The following is a 14,437-nucleotide window of genomic DNA, read 5'->3' as shown; positions in this document are numbered from 1 at the left end:
ATATAGAGGATGGTTTGATTTGTTTTTTTTCTTTATTTCGTCTTAGTGAGGACAGGAACAGGGCACATTTATCTGAAACAGATTTGTGTGATGGAAACATTTCCAGCTGCACAAGTGCTGTAACATCTACACCCAAATTAGCTCATGAGTCAACATATCTCGTTTAGTTATTACATTTATTGCATCAATTATCTACAAATGAAATACAGCTGCGTTGTCAGTATCCCCACGTTCAAGCATCTGCTTAATGAGCTTGCAAGGTAGGAAAGATCAGGAGTACTTGCTGACAACAAATAGAGAAGAAACCCAATCCTCTCGCCCCGGACAGACACTGCCCAGCTGAAATTCCTTTCCTTTGTGGGCAGTACTAGTCATATTTTAAGAGACTCTAATCAGATATTTATCCCAAACACGAGCAGCAGTACTTTCAATTTATTTGCTAAATAGAAATTGGGTAAATCTGGCGTCCAAATCACAGTCACTGCTTTGTCATACAGCCCAAGGTCATTTAGGTCGCCATGATGGTGGGGACAAGGCAGGGGACAAGCACCACTTTTCCAGCAGCGCAATGCCCAGTCTGACGTTTTGACAGAGAGTCTCTAATCTTTTTCACATTTCTTTCTACAGAACAGGATGGAGGAACCATATGCTCCCAGTTTCCCTGAAAGTTTTTTCGGATTTTTTTTTTAAGAGCAATGGAGCTGGAGGCCTGGATCGAGGCAGAGTCAGAGTTGGGAATTGTCTCCATATTTCTACCAGTTGAAAGAATCTCCCAGGATCTCCCCCATTGCCAGTATATATTTTATAGGCACTGGGTAGACACCTGTTTTCAATCGCACCTTCAGCTCAGAGGAGCCCTCTAGGAGTGGCCTGCAAGCGCGGGCCCGGCCAAGAGCAAAAGGAGCAGTTGCCTACCCAGGGCTGTCTTTTCTGTTTGCTTTGTAAATGATTTCTGAGCCACGTGTGGGAGAAAGGGCTGCCCGGGCTCTCACTTACATCATGCATGTGGAACTCGAGTCTCGCCATAGGAATGCTGTAGAGGCGGACATTTGCTTAAGCCGCTGGTCGGCCGAGGTCTTCCTCATTGCAAATGGATTTGGGCTCGTAAACTATGAGAGATTAGTTTTAAGCCCTCACCGTAGACCTTGCTGCGCAGACTCCAGGTGACATGAAAGGCAGAGAAAGGGCAGCCATACGGGCCCCGCACCCCCTTCCAGATGTATGGACTCAGAACCCAGGGTGTGGCGATGGATGTCCAGGGCAGCTGGATCCAGGGAAGGTTCCACCTAACAGCAGCCACGTGTGACAAACACACCTCCCACACACACGCACGCACAAATGGACTGGAAAACAAAAACCTTTCATCTCTAGGTGGATGAGATTGTCATTAAGGAGCCAGGCCGCCACCTCTGGTAGGATCTGAACTCTTAAGTACACTTAAGAAACTCTTTAGCCACCAAGTCCCTTAGGACCAGGGGATAGGATTTAGGATACCTATTCCCAGGTTTAGAGAGACCTGTGTTCAAATGTTACCTTGACCACTCACCTGGTCTGTGACAAGGACAAGCCAATTTCATGATCTCAGTACACAAATGCCAATTACTTATTGCAGACACTCCATAAAGGTGGAGTTCAGTTGGAGCTATCAGATTCCCTTATGCCAACAGATCCCAGCAAAAGGTGGACTTCCGTGTCCTTACATGACATACCCCCTTGTGGAGCTACCCCTTCCTTCTTCCCACCTTCCAAGCTTTCCTGTTGCCAAACCCTGGAGTTGACTCGCCCTGCTCCCCACAGCCGACTCAGCTTCTCACCCTCAGCTAGGTGCTATACTGGAAAGACTCAGATGAACCAATTCTGTTCAGGTCTGAGAATAGTCAAATAGGATGTTCATAGTAGAAGAGAACACCCTAAACCCAAAAAATGAACACAGTCATAGTTTATCTTCAACTGACTTTAAAGTTGAAGGGGACATTGCAAGGGACATCAGGGCCTTCCTGATAGCTTTCTGAAAGTCCTGCTATGTCATTTTTTAGAGAAGACAAGGACAAAACATAACCAGGGACTAAATTTGAAAGTGGTCAAGACAGAGAGACAAATTAATGCTCAAAACCCCTGAACCAACACCACCACATCCAGGCCTTCTTATAATCCTTCCAGGATCAGGAGGAGGGCTGTATTGTCAACCAGTGGCAGTATCGGGGAAGGCAAAGGCTGAGATGGCTGCTGCCCTGACATCCCAAATCCTGAGGTTACAGCAGCAAGGACTGCTTCTGTCACTTTCTCTCTGTCCTACTCTTCAAGGTGCTTCAGAACACTTCAGGCTTTGGATGTTTTAAGCGATTTTTCCTTCCCCATCCCCACTCCCTCCTCCTCATTTCTCACCAAGGAAGATGAGGACCAGAATTTGAGATGTGCCATAGACTGAATGTTGGTGTCACCCTGAAATTCGTATGTTGAAAACTAACCCCCAATGTGATGGTATTTGGAGGTGGGGCCTTTGGGAAGTGATAAGGTCATGAAGGTGGGGCCCTCATGAATCGGATTAGTGCCCTTATAAAAGAAGCCCCAGAGAGATCACAGAGAAAAGACAGCTCTCTGTGAACCAGAAAGTGTGCCCTCACTAGACACCTAATCTGCAGGCACCTTGACCTTGGACTTCCCCTCCAGAACAGTGAGAAATAAATTTCTGTTGTTTATAAGCCACCTAGTCTATGGTATTTCTGTTACAGCAGCCCAAATGGACAAAGACAGAATGCAAATGGCAAACCCAATGGTTACTGGGCCCCTGGCGTTAGTATCTGCTGCCTCTCGAGCTTTCCCCATATTCTTCTTGGCAAGATTTTATTTTGTTTTTGCGAAAGAAAGAAAAAACTCCATGTTGGGGGGCTGAGTCAACTTGAGGGGCCATGGCTCAGAGTGAAGTATGTAATTTGGAGTTCACTGACACTCATGTGAAAGTGTTGGCTAATGATAGCAAAACACCCGCAAGGTTCACATTCCTGTTCACAAAGGGTTTCACACTCGAGACCCCCAGTGTTTTCCTTCCTATTATCATCATTTCATAGCATATAATCCCACTCAACTTAAAAAAAAAAATTTATTTTGCCTTCATTTGATCTGTCATCATGGGGTTGTTTTCCTTCTCTCTCCCACACCAAAGCCTACTGCGTCTCTCTCACACACACTCACACACACACTTCAATGTGGGCCTGCCCTTCAAAAGGCAAAAACAACAAGATCAAAAAGTCGTAAGCGGTGCAGATGTCAAGTGGTCCCCCTGGACTGCTACTTAACCCCTTCCAGAGATCTGGCTGGACCCTGACAAGGAATTGATTTGCTGAGGAAAGCAGAAGGCTTGGTAAACATGGCCTCACTTCTCCTTGTAAATCTCCAACACGAAGGACAGTGCAATGATTCTACACAATTGCCATCCGCTCCTGGGGAAATGTACACACAATTGCTTTTCAAAACGAACGGTAACTGTGAACCTGCTTTGCTAATTGGGGTTGTTTATGACTCAATAAAATTTGATGTTGCAAACTGGAAGCATTTTTCTTGTTTTGTTTTCTTAGACCCTCCTCACTTCCTGTTGTAGAATTGTTACCTAAAACCAGGTGTGTGAAATTTCTGAGCAGAAGTTAAGTAATCGGGGCCTTTTATCTACCTGACAGAGATATATGGGGAATTTTAAGACCCAGTGATTACAAATGGGCAGGAAATTAGCATGAAGGAACTCTTCTATATCTTACCACTAAACACGGTCTGCATCGCTAATTTATCATATTAGACCAGGGCCATACTGGGATGACCTGCAACTCTAATACAGTGAAAAAATTGCAAATCATTTTGAAAAGCCTCAAAGCTATCTTCTCCAATTGCAGCTCTTTCCAAAACTAGGGGAATATTACCCAAGTTGTATAAACACAATAACATGAAAACAAGGAAATTTTCTGAGGGTGCTTGGTTGGAATAAGCTTACAAAATATTTACAGTAACCAGAATGATCAAGTTATTTTCCTGTGATCAGATAACTTTTGACTGCCGTTGAGTGGCCACTTGGTGAAGGAGCAACTATGTTTGCAAATCAAATATAGATTGTGACACAGCATTGGACAAATTTCCGGCTTCCTGAACCCAAGTTCTATGGTCGTTAAATAGCCTTCAAAGATGCAACTTCCACACCTTAAACAAAAAAGAGAGAGAGAAAGTCGCCTTCCATGGGGCTCTAGATTCATGCTTTTCTTAATCAAAAGCACTTGATGGTCATTAATTACATGTTTGTCAGATACTTTAGGTTGTTTCAAACATTGTTCTTTGAACTGGAGTATCACATTCAAGTGCACTGCCAGTAGACAGTGGATTTTATTGCACTTTTACTTCACCTTTTCTCAATGTCAAGGGATTCAGGTTGCATATGAGCTGACAAGCATCAGCAATGGAGAGTCTATGGGAGATGATAGACAGTGGGGTTTGTAACTTTCAAAGATGTGGGCTGCCTTATTTCAGGCGGCAGGCCCCAGTGACGGGTTTGCTTTCATTTACCTGTGAGTGAATGCTTTGGTCCCAGGGCTCAGTTATGGAGTTTGGCATCTCCCGAGGTGCTCCAGAAAGCCATATCCAAGCAAAAATGTGCCAAAGGACAACTTAATCATAACCAGGAGACGCAGCAATGCTCGGTTGGCCACTGTGGGCACCCCATTCCTGAAACCCAGTCTGCTGCTGCTACTGTTTGCAGAGGCGGACAGCAAGCCCACAGAGGAGGAGGCCTAACAGGAATGAGGCCACAAAGATCTGGGTTCTGAGGACAACAGAAAGAAAAGAACCACCTACACATTAGGAGGACTGCAAGGGACCTTGGTCCGAGGTTCTGTCCTAGCCAGCATTTCAAGTTCAGTCAGTCTCTGCTTTTCCCTTAGCCTGATTTGTGGAACAGAGTAGGCACAGCCATTGATTATGATAACAGCTCCTGGCATCTTCCGTCCTCTGTGCCTTTGCTCATGCTCGTTCCTCCTCCTGGAATATCCTCCTCTTCTCCCCACAGCTTCCTGCTGAAGTCCAACCCATGTTTAAAGGTCCCAATCCAACCCCTTTCTTTCCCGAGAGCTTCCTTAGCCAGACATCATCTGAGGTCTCTTTCTCCTCAGAGATGTAGTTCAACTTGACCCAGTTTCCAGTTCCATACCCTGGGCTGGCATGAAGCTCTCCCACTGATGTCCACAAGTTCCTGTCGCTTATAGTCTCCTGTTTCACTCTGCTGCCTGTGCCCTGCATCCAATATATCTCCATTCTGCCTCACTAGAGACAGAAGACATGACTCGTCTAGGGAAATATATTTATATTAAGCATTTAATAATCTTGGTAGGCATTATTGAAGATTCAGCAGTTCTTAGGGAGGAATGACACTGAGAAGCATGCAACCTTGCATTACCACCTGGCTCCATGTCAAGCTCTCTCTCCCGCGCTACATCTCCCCTCTCCCTCCCTCCTTCTCTACTGCAACCAACAAATTTCTTGCTTTGTCTGGAGCAGGACAGTTCATTCAGGACACTTGAGATCTCAACTTCCACCCACATTGATTTGTCAAGAAATTTCTTTTGAAAAAGTATTAGCACTTACCCTGAACAAAATTCCTCTGCAAACCATTTTTACCAGTTGTATTCCTTAATTAATATCCCTCCCCAACTCCTATGTTGTATGCCTGTATGCCATTGATTCTTATAATAGCATATACACAGTCTATTTTGTATCTAAGTTTTTAATATATGTGTCTTATTTTTCTGTTATTTGGAGAGTTCTAGAAAGCACAAACCATGCATATTCATTTTTGTATTCCCTTAAAGTATCTAGCACAGTGCTTTGCCCATAGAGGACTCGCAAGGATTTCTGGAATTGTCTCAGAAAAAGTGTGAAATGATGTTGCATCATTCTTCCAAGTAACATCCAACTAGTTGAGTTCTCTTGAAGTGGCATTCATATAAAGGAAGCTCAAACATCACCACTCCCAAGTAATTAGAATCTCATAGATACAATGGACGTATGTGTGCTTCAGAGAAACTAATCAAATCTGCTATTAAACACATTAATAGAGTTTTTTCCCAAATAACTCATCTTTCAGATTAAATCTAAATCTGATTATGCTTTATGGTTTAATATTCCTTCCACACATTTTAAAATTTGTCTTTTATTTCCTTAAATATGATAAACATTGTTATATTTTATGCCTGAAAATGCCAGTACCCGAAGTCTTTGTGGATCCATTTCTATTATATGTTGTTTCTGTTGGTTCTCACTTATGATGACTTTTTTCCCTAAAATGTTTAGTAAATCATGACAGTAAGTTGCTTATTTTTCTGAATGGAACGGAAGTGGTTTCCTCCAGAAGAGATTTGCATTTGCTTCTGTCAGGAGCCTGGGGGTAGTGGGGCCTACTAGTCTGCTACCACTTTAATCTAGATTCTTAGTTTTTGTCAGACCACTCAAGTAGTGTGTATTCAGGCTGCAAATGTGATTGAGGGGCATTGTGGTTACATTTTTTCAGTAACTTTTTATTTTCTTCCTCTGCTCAGCAGCTGAGCATTTTCTTACAGTCATGATTTAGGGAATGGGAGTGGGTTGGGAGGAAATTTTGTTTTGAGATCATCCTTACACTGAAAGTCAACAAATGCCAAGCAGGATAATTAAAAAGGAAACCACACTTAGATACTGTAAAGCATCTAAGTTTAAAAGAAGATCTTAAAAGCAATCAGAAAGAAAAGACCAATTATACTCAAGGGGGTGGTTGTTAGACTGAAAGCTACAATGGAAGCCAGAAAAAAGTAACATATCTTCAATGTGCTGAAAGAAAACAATTGCTAACCTCAAATTCCATACCTGGAAAAATAGCCTTCAGGAATGAAGGTGAAATAAAGGCATTTTCAGACAAACAAAAACTAAGAGAATTTTCCAACAGCAGAAGGAAATCCTAAAGGATGTACTTCAAGCAAAAGAAAAATGATTCCAGATGGCATGTTAGAGATACAGGAAGAATGAAGAGCAAAGAATGTGACAAATATATGAGTAAAATTAAACCAACTTGAACCTCATTAAATAAAAGTGATAATGTCTTGGGACGTAAAAATAAAATACACAGTAATATATAACCCAAGAGTAAGGTAAATGGAGTCAATGTCTTCTGAAGGCCTTGCCTTGTCTGAAAAGAAGATATTAATCGATTTTAGACTTTAAGTGAGATATGCCTGTACTCATTTCACAAGTAATCACTAAAAGAGTAGAAACAGAGTCCAGTAAAAAAAAGATTTTAATAAAAAAATCAACCCCAAGAAAGTTAATAAAGAAAATAAGAAACAGAAAAGATCACACTAATAGACCAAATAAAGTCTACAAAATAAGATGATATAAATTGAAATATATCAATAATTACAATAAATGTAAATGGATTATATGCTCCAATTCAAAGACAAAGATTTGCAGACTAGATTTTAAAGCAAAAGGTAACATAAAGCTATTTTATTTCTCATCCATTATATTAGCAAAAGAAAGACTAAAATTCATCTATGATCACACTTTTCAGAGAAAACCGTGCTAAATATTTTGTTTATCCTTTTAGTTTTTTCATAAAGGCAAACATACATTTTTATATAAAAATAGTAATATATATATATACATACTTTGTAACATTATGAATATATTTTCATAACATTAAAATGTTCTCAAAAGTTGCTGTGAGATAATATACGTGACTACAGAAAGCATTTACATTTATTATTATATCATGTGGATACTGTTTCATTGTAGAGTTATAGCGTAATTTATTTTACCAGTCTCTTATTGTCAGACATTTTGGTTGTTTCCAATGTTTCATTAATGTATTTATAGCTTCAAGGAACATTCCTAGAGCCAAATATTGGCATATATCCTTGATTATATCCTTGGGCTACATTTCCTTGTGTATACATCTGATGCCTATTGCAAAATCACCCTCCAAAATGTTTGCAAAAATTTACTCTTCCATAAAAAATGTATCTATTTCCTCTTGTCCAAAGGGAGAGATTATTATTTCCCTTACATTGTTCACAAATTAAAGAAACAAATCCAGAGAATTTTCTGGGTCACAAGATTCATTTAACCCCTGTAGTGTCTCCAAATTTTTGCTTAAGAATCAAAAGCAACAGACACAATCGAATGGACAGAGAGGAGCAAAATCCCTTTCTCCCTCAAGAAAACTTTTAGAAGATGATCGCCAATTCTACTTTACTATTTCTTCTGATATGACTTCAAATTAGATGTATTTTGAATCAAAAAAAAAAATCAAGATGAGTTTTTTCACCTTTATTTGTGTGTTAGAGTCCTGTCAAAGCAAAGCCCAGAAGCCGAATTGCAAAACTGATAGATTACATCTCATAGTTCCATGGACAAATCTCCAAATGGCATAAGCCCTTTGTTCTGATGTTTACAACCTTTCCTTTCTTTCCATTCACCACCCCATCCTGTGAGATGGTCTGTCAGGGGAGTGATTTTGAGTTAGAGGAGGGATTTATGTCCTTGTCTACTATTTTGTAGTTGAGAAAGCTTGAATAAATTAACCTTTTAGTCTCAGTTTTTTCCATACAACATATTGCTTATAAGCAGACTCTAGAGCTACAGATGTGAGTTCATAATCACAGATCTACCACTTACCAGCAGTGTGCCCTTGAGCAAGATTATTCATTTCACAGCTTATTCATCTATTAAATGAGTTTATTCTGAGGTTGACCTGAAATCGATTTCTTAACCCAGCTTTTGGCTTATAAGTAAGTACTCAATCATGTTATACAATTGATCCTCATTATTTGTGCATTCTGTATTTGCAAATTCACCTACTCAATAAAGTTTATTTGTAACCTCAAAATCAATACTCACAGTGCTTTTATGGTCATTTGCAGACACGTGCAGACCAGTGAAAATTTTGAGTTGCCCACGTGTTCCCAGCTGAGGTCAAACAAGGTGAAACTCTGCCTTCTTGTTTCAGCTCTCATACTGCAGACAAGTGTCCTTTTTGTAGTCTATTTGGTACCATGTTTTTCACATTTTTGTGCTTTTTGTCAGTGATTTTGCTGTTGAAATGCCCCCCAGAAATACTGCTGAAGTGCTCTTTAGTGTTCCTAAGCATACAAAAGTTGTGAGGTACATTATGGAGAAAATACACGTGTACTGAAAACTATAAGACACTAATGAAAGAAACTGAAAATGACACAAAGAAATAGAAAGATATTCCATGCTCATGGATTGGAAGAATTAATATTGTTAAAATGTCCATACTACCCAAAGCTGTCTATAAATTCAATGCCACCCCTATCAAAATTCTAATGGCATTTTTCACAGAAATAGAACAAACAATCCTAAAATTTGTACAGAACCACAAAACACCTTGAATAGCCAAAGAAATCTTGAGAAAGAACAAAGCTGGAGGCATCACGCCCCCTGATTTCAAACTATATTACAAAGCTACAAAAAAACAGTATGGTATTGGCATAAAAACAGACACACAGATCAAGGGAACAGAATAGAGAACCCAGAAAGAAACCCATGCATATATGGTCAATTAATTTATGACAAAGGAGCCAAGAATATACAATCGGGAAATGACTGTCTCTTCTATAAATGGTGCTTGGAAAACTGGATAGCCACATGCAAAAGAATGAAACTGGACCACTATCTTACACTATATATAAAAAATAACTCAAAATGGATTGAAGACTTGAATGTAAGACCTGAAACCATAAAGTCTTAGAAGATATAATATAGGTGGTAAGCTCCTTGGCATCAGTCTTGGCAATGATTTTTTGGATCTGACACCAAAAAGCAAAGGCAACAAAAGTAAAAATAAACAAATGAGACTACATCAAATTAAAAAGCTTCTGCATAGCAAAAGAAACCATCAACAAAATGAAAAGGCAACCTAGTAAATAGGATAAAATATTTGTAAATCATATATCCAATAAAAGGTTAAATACACAAAGAACTTACATAACTCAACAGCAAAAAAACAAACAATTCGATTAAAAAATGGGCAGAGGATCTGAATAGACATTTTTCCTAAGAAGTCATACAGATGGCCAACAGGCAGATGAAAAGGTGCTCAACATCACTAATCATCAGGGAAATGCAAATCAAAATCACAATTAGATATCACCTCACTCCTGTTAGGATGGCTAGCATTAAAAAGACAAGAAATAACAAGTTTTGGCAAGGTTGTAAAGAAAGAGAACTCTTTCGTTGGTGGTGCTAAGAAAAGAAAGAATAACTCTTACACCACTACCAAAAAGACTAAGCATAAGAGAAAGAAAGTTAAGCTTGGTGTCCTGAAACACTATAAAGTGGATGAGAATGGCAAAAATCCGTCGCCTTTGTAGGAAGTACCCTTAAGACGAATGCGGTGCTGGAGTTTTTATGGCCAGCCACTTTGACAGACATTATTGTGGCAAATGTTTTCTGACCTATTGCTTCAACAAACCAGAAAACAAGTAATTGTATATGAGTTAAAAAAGAGGTGAACTAAAAAAGTCAATCTTCACACTTATCAACACTTTCCTCTGCCTAAATGATAAAACCTAGACTTGATTGTTTAAGCTGACCACAATATGGCTCCAGCCCACTTATCCCACCACCCCCTTATAAAAATCCCCTGACACCCCTATATAGCTTTATCATTGGGCCCCAGGCACACGTTCTTCTCGCCTTCATTTAGTGCTCACATTCCTCCATCTGATATGCAATTCTATTTCCTCTACATCCTGTCTAAATTACTCCCTTCTATCAAGGTCAAGTTAGAGTCCCATTTCCTCCATGAAACCTTTTCCAATTACACCAATACACTTGTTGTTAATAACCAGACAGGGAAGGACCAAGGCAAAGACTAAGAAAGGATCTCTACATCTGTGAAAGGAAAAGGCAGCACAAAAAGGGGAGGGAAAAAAAACCTGCCCAAGTTAAATTGTCCAGGAAACCTATGTCTTACTCCCCAACTTGGCTGTTCATTTTTGTCTATCCGTTTTCTCCACGGACTGCTTCCCAAATTTTGTGTCTTGAAATTGCTTACTCTGGTGTGAATATCAGTATTGCTTTCTAAGTACTCAACCTCTGCTGCCATTCTCTCAATCTCTGCTCTCCGGTCCACCCACTAGGCTAAAATCTGACTTTCCCAGTCCAATATTAACTGTTCACATAGAACCAGAAATCTGGCCCATATGGTACTACCATATATCATGGAAAAATCCACAAACTTAAGCCCTGTCTTACCAACTAGATTATAAATTCTTCGAAGGTAGCTATGTCCCCCACAGCTTTTAGACAATGTAACAACAATAATGATGACATTAATAATAGAATATAATACATTTTTTGAGTTCTTTTGAGTCCCTGACACCATGCCAAGAGCTTTAGAAGCACTACTCATTTAATTCCCACAGCAAACCTTTGAAACAGTATTATATCTCTGTTTTCTATATGAGATAAGAAAATTGAAGCCCAAGAGAAAACAATGCTAGTAAGATATTTAAATCGAGTTAATAACATTTGCAAAGACATAATATCCATTTTTCTTTCAGGTTCTCAAAGACAATATATGCAAACCTGTAACTTTTTTAGCTCCTTCTTCTCAACAATTTTATAAAATAATCAGAGTGCCAGAAGGAGAAATATTAATCTCACTTAAAAATTTCAAATTTTCTGAAATGGGCAACTTTACAGAAACATGCTAAGCCCCAAAATACAAGAAAAAAATGTTTCTAGCTATATACCACTCCTTATAAATCATACATATATATTGTTTAAGATTTCATTACTGTGGTAAGAGCTTTTTCTTGCCATTGAAAATGAAGAAAGCAAGTTTGAGAAAGTACATTCTATTTTTCTAGCTAATAATAGTCTTATCATTCTTGACTCAAAAAAGTTCGTTTCTAGACCTGTGCTTCACCTCACATAAATATTGCACAAGCTAAAGTCATAACATTATGATGCCAGAGAGAAACATTGTAAAAGTATGCAACACCTCATCAAGTTAATTTTCTGGCGAAGATAGCCAACTTATCCGTTTGATAAGAAAGTGATAGTTTTTAGCAATGAAAATGCAGTCTTGTCTGTGAAGCTAGATAACTCCTTCCCTAACCAGAATTGGACTTCCTACTGACCTACAATGCTCATATATCCTGGCAAATCATGGCCTTCTTATGTTCGGGGAATACATTCTTTTTGGTCCATCATGAAGTTTGGAAAACTGAGGGGTGAGGGACACCCCCATAGCTAATCAGTCCAATGGAATCAACAATAGTGACCATCACAGCCCCACAGCAACACTGGCTTTGCACTTGATGTTGATTATATAATGTTCACTGCTGCTGCCAGAGGGGCTATTGTTCCCGTATGATTTCATTTAAGACGAAGATTTCTTCCAGGTATTTCTAGAGATAATGCCAGTAAATCCTGGAAAATATCACTATCAAGTTATTATAACAGTTAGAAAGACCAACAAAAAAGTTCCAGAATCAAAGGTGAATAGGGATCCCAGAGGACACAGGGTCCTGGCCCACCTCACTGCCCCAGTGCACTCCCTTCCAGAATGTAAGAGGCATGTGCTTAGTATTCAGGTGACTGCTGGAGACACTGAGTCATATTTGGAGGAATGAGCTCAGACCTGACCTAGGATAGAATTATAGTTCTTCTCATACTCAGGAGGAGGTGGGAGAATGAGTAAAATCTAAAGAAAGTCATATCAAGAAAAAATAAGCTAGATTTTGTCTTCTAAATTCTCACTAAGTCAGAACTCAAGAAAATTTACTAGCAGGTAAATTCAAAATCCAGTTTCAGATATAGCATAAGCAATGTACAGTGGACCAGTGAGCTCAGTACTTAGGGATAAGTAAGCTGTATTCTGATCTCTCCTGCCCTGAACAAACTTGTATTCATAATAAATGAACCAAATATGCCCCAACAAAACAGATCAATATTTCAATCATCTTCCTGATGTGTGGAACCACCAATGTGATCACTCAGCAGTCAATTAGACTTCGTCATAAAGCTACCCAAAGGGTCCCAACGACTATGTCACCATTTGCTTGTTGCTGTAGCCTGTATTTCCTTACTACAAAAGCATGACAGTATCCGCTTCTTCAGGGTGGCAAGAAACTAGTTAATAATGGAAAAGGTATGCAACAAGCATTTCTTATCTGCAATAATGAGTGTCTCAAAGAAAAGAAATTATACAAGTTGTAGGGTTGGCATTAGTGGCTTAAATTGCTACCAGATCCAGAGAGAGTCTGGATGCATGTTACTTCAAATTCAGAATTATCGTTTATTTCAAAGAACTTCTCCAACAGGTGTGTTGTGATTACAGTAACCAACTCTTTCCAGCTTTCCTGGGACTGCCTTAGATTTAGTACTTCAAGGCCCACTGGGCCTCCACTTAGGATGGCCAACTTGACCACGTTTGCCTGAGACTGTGCCACTTTTAAAACTGAATGTCCTGCCTCCCAGAAACCCCCTTTGTCCCAGGAAAACTGAAATAATTGGTCACCCTAGTTGTGACACAGAGAAAATAAAAATATGTTATAGGCCTTCATTTCATCTATCTTGAAAATCTGTACTTTCCTGGTAGACATATGCATACATAGACAATAATAGTATACTAGAAACACATGGTACATGCAACACACTAATATTCATTTCTTTGTGTAATCCTCACAATAAGCGTGTAAAGAAGATGAGCAATATTTTTTCCTCATTTTGTTGATGAGAAAACTGAGTGGCAGAGAAGTTAAGAAACACTCTGAGTTTCTCAAAGTCAACTTATTACTAATTAATGAATAACATAATTAATTACTAATTAATAACATAAACTACAAAAAATAATACAGTGACTCAAAAGTAAGATAGTTCTATTTTCTCTCAGTTAACAGTACAGAGAGAGGCCAACGGGCTAGGGTAAGTGAGAGCTCCGTTGCATGTGATCATTCAAGGACCCAGGTTCCTCCCCTGGTGTTGTTCCACCATTCTCTCATCGCAGACCTCATCAGCCCACTGGGAGTCGGCTCTTCAATGCCACATCAGTGTTTCAATCCATGAGAACAAGTGAAGGGCTGGTGATTTCCTTTAAGGAGGCGATGCTGATATTTCATGTCACTTCCACTCACATTCCATATGGGAGACATTAGTCACTTGCCCACATCTAGATTCAAAGTGTCTGAGAAACATAGTCTCAATCTGAAGAGCAATGTGTCCCATTCATCTATTTTCAAAAGAAGAAAGAGGAAATAAATACTTGGGGACAGTTAGTTGTCTCCAGTGATTAAATAGCTGGTGTTTGGGATTGCTGGGATCAGAATCCAGTTTTGTCTGATTCTAAAGACCACGCTTCTTCCCTCATGCCCTGTTACACCTAGATTTCGTTTTTTGTTGCTGT

The sequence above is a fragment of the Ceratotherium simum genome, chromosome 20 (genome assembly GCF_057802395.1).
Source record: "Ceratotherium simum simum isolate JZ-2026a chromosome 20, ASM5780239v1, whole genome shotgun sequence".
Taxonomy (NCBI): Eukaryota; Metazoa; Chordata; class Mammalia; order Perissodactyla; family Rhinocerotidae; genus Ceratotherium; species Ceratotherium simum.
Note: the sequence above shows the minus strand (reverse complement) of the source record.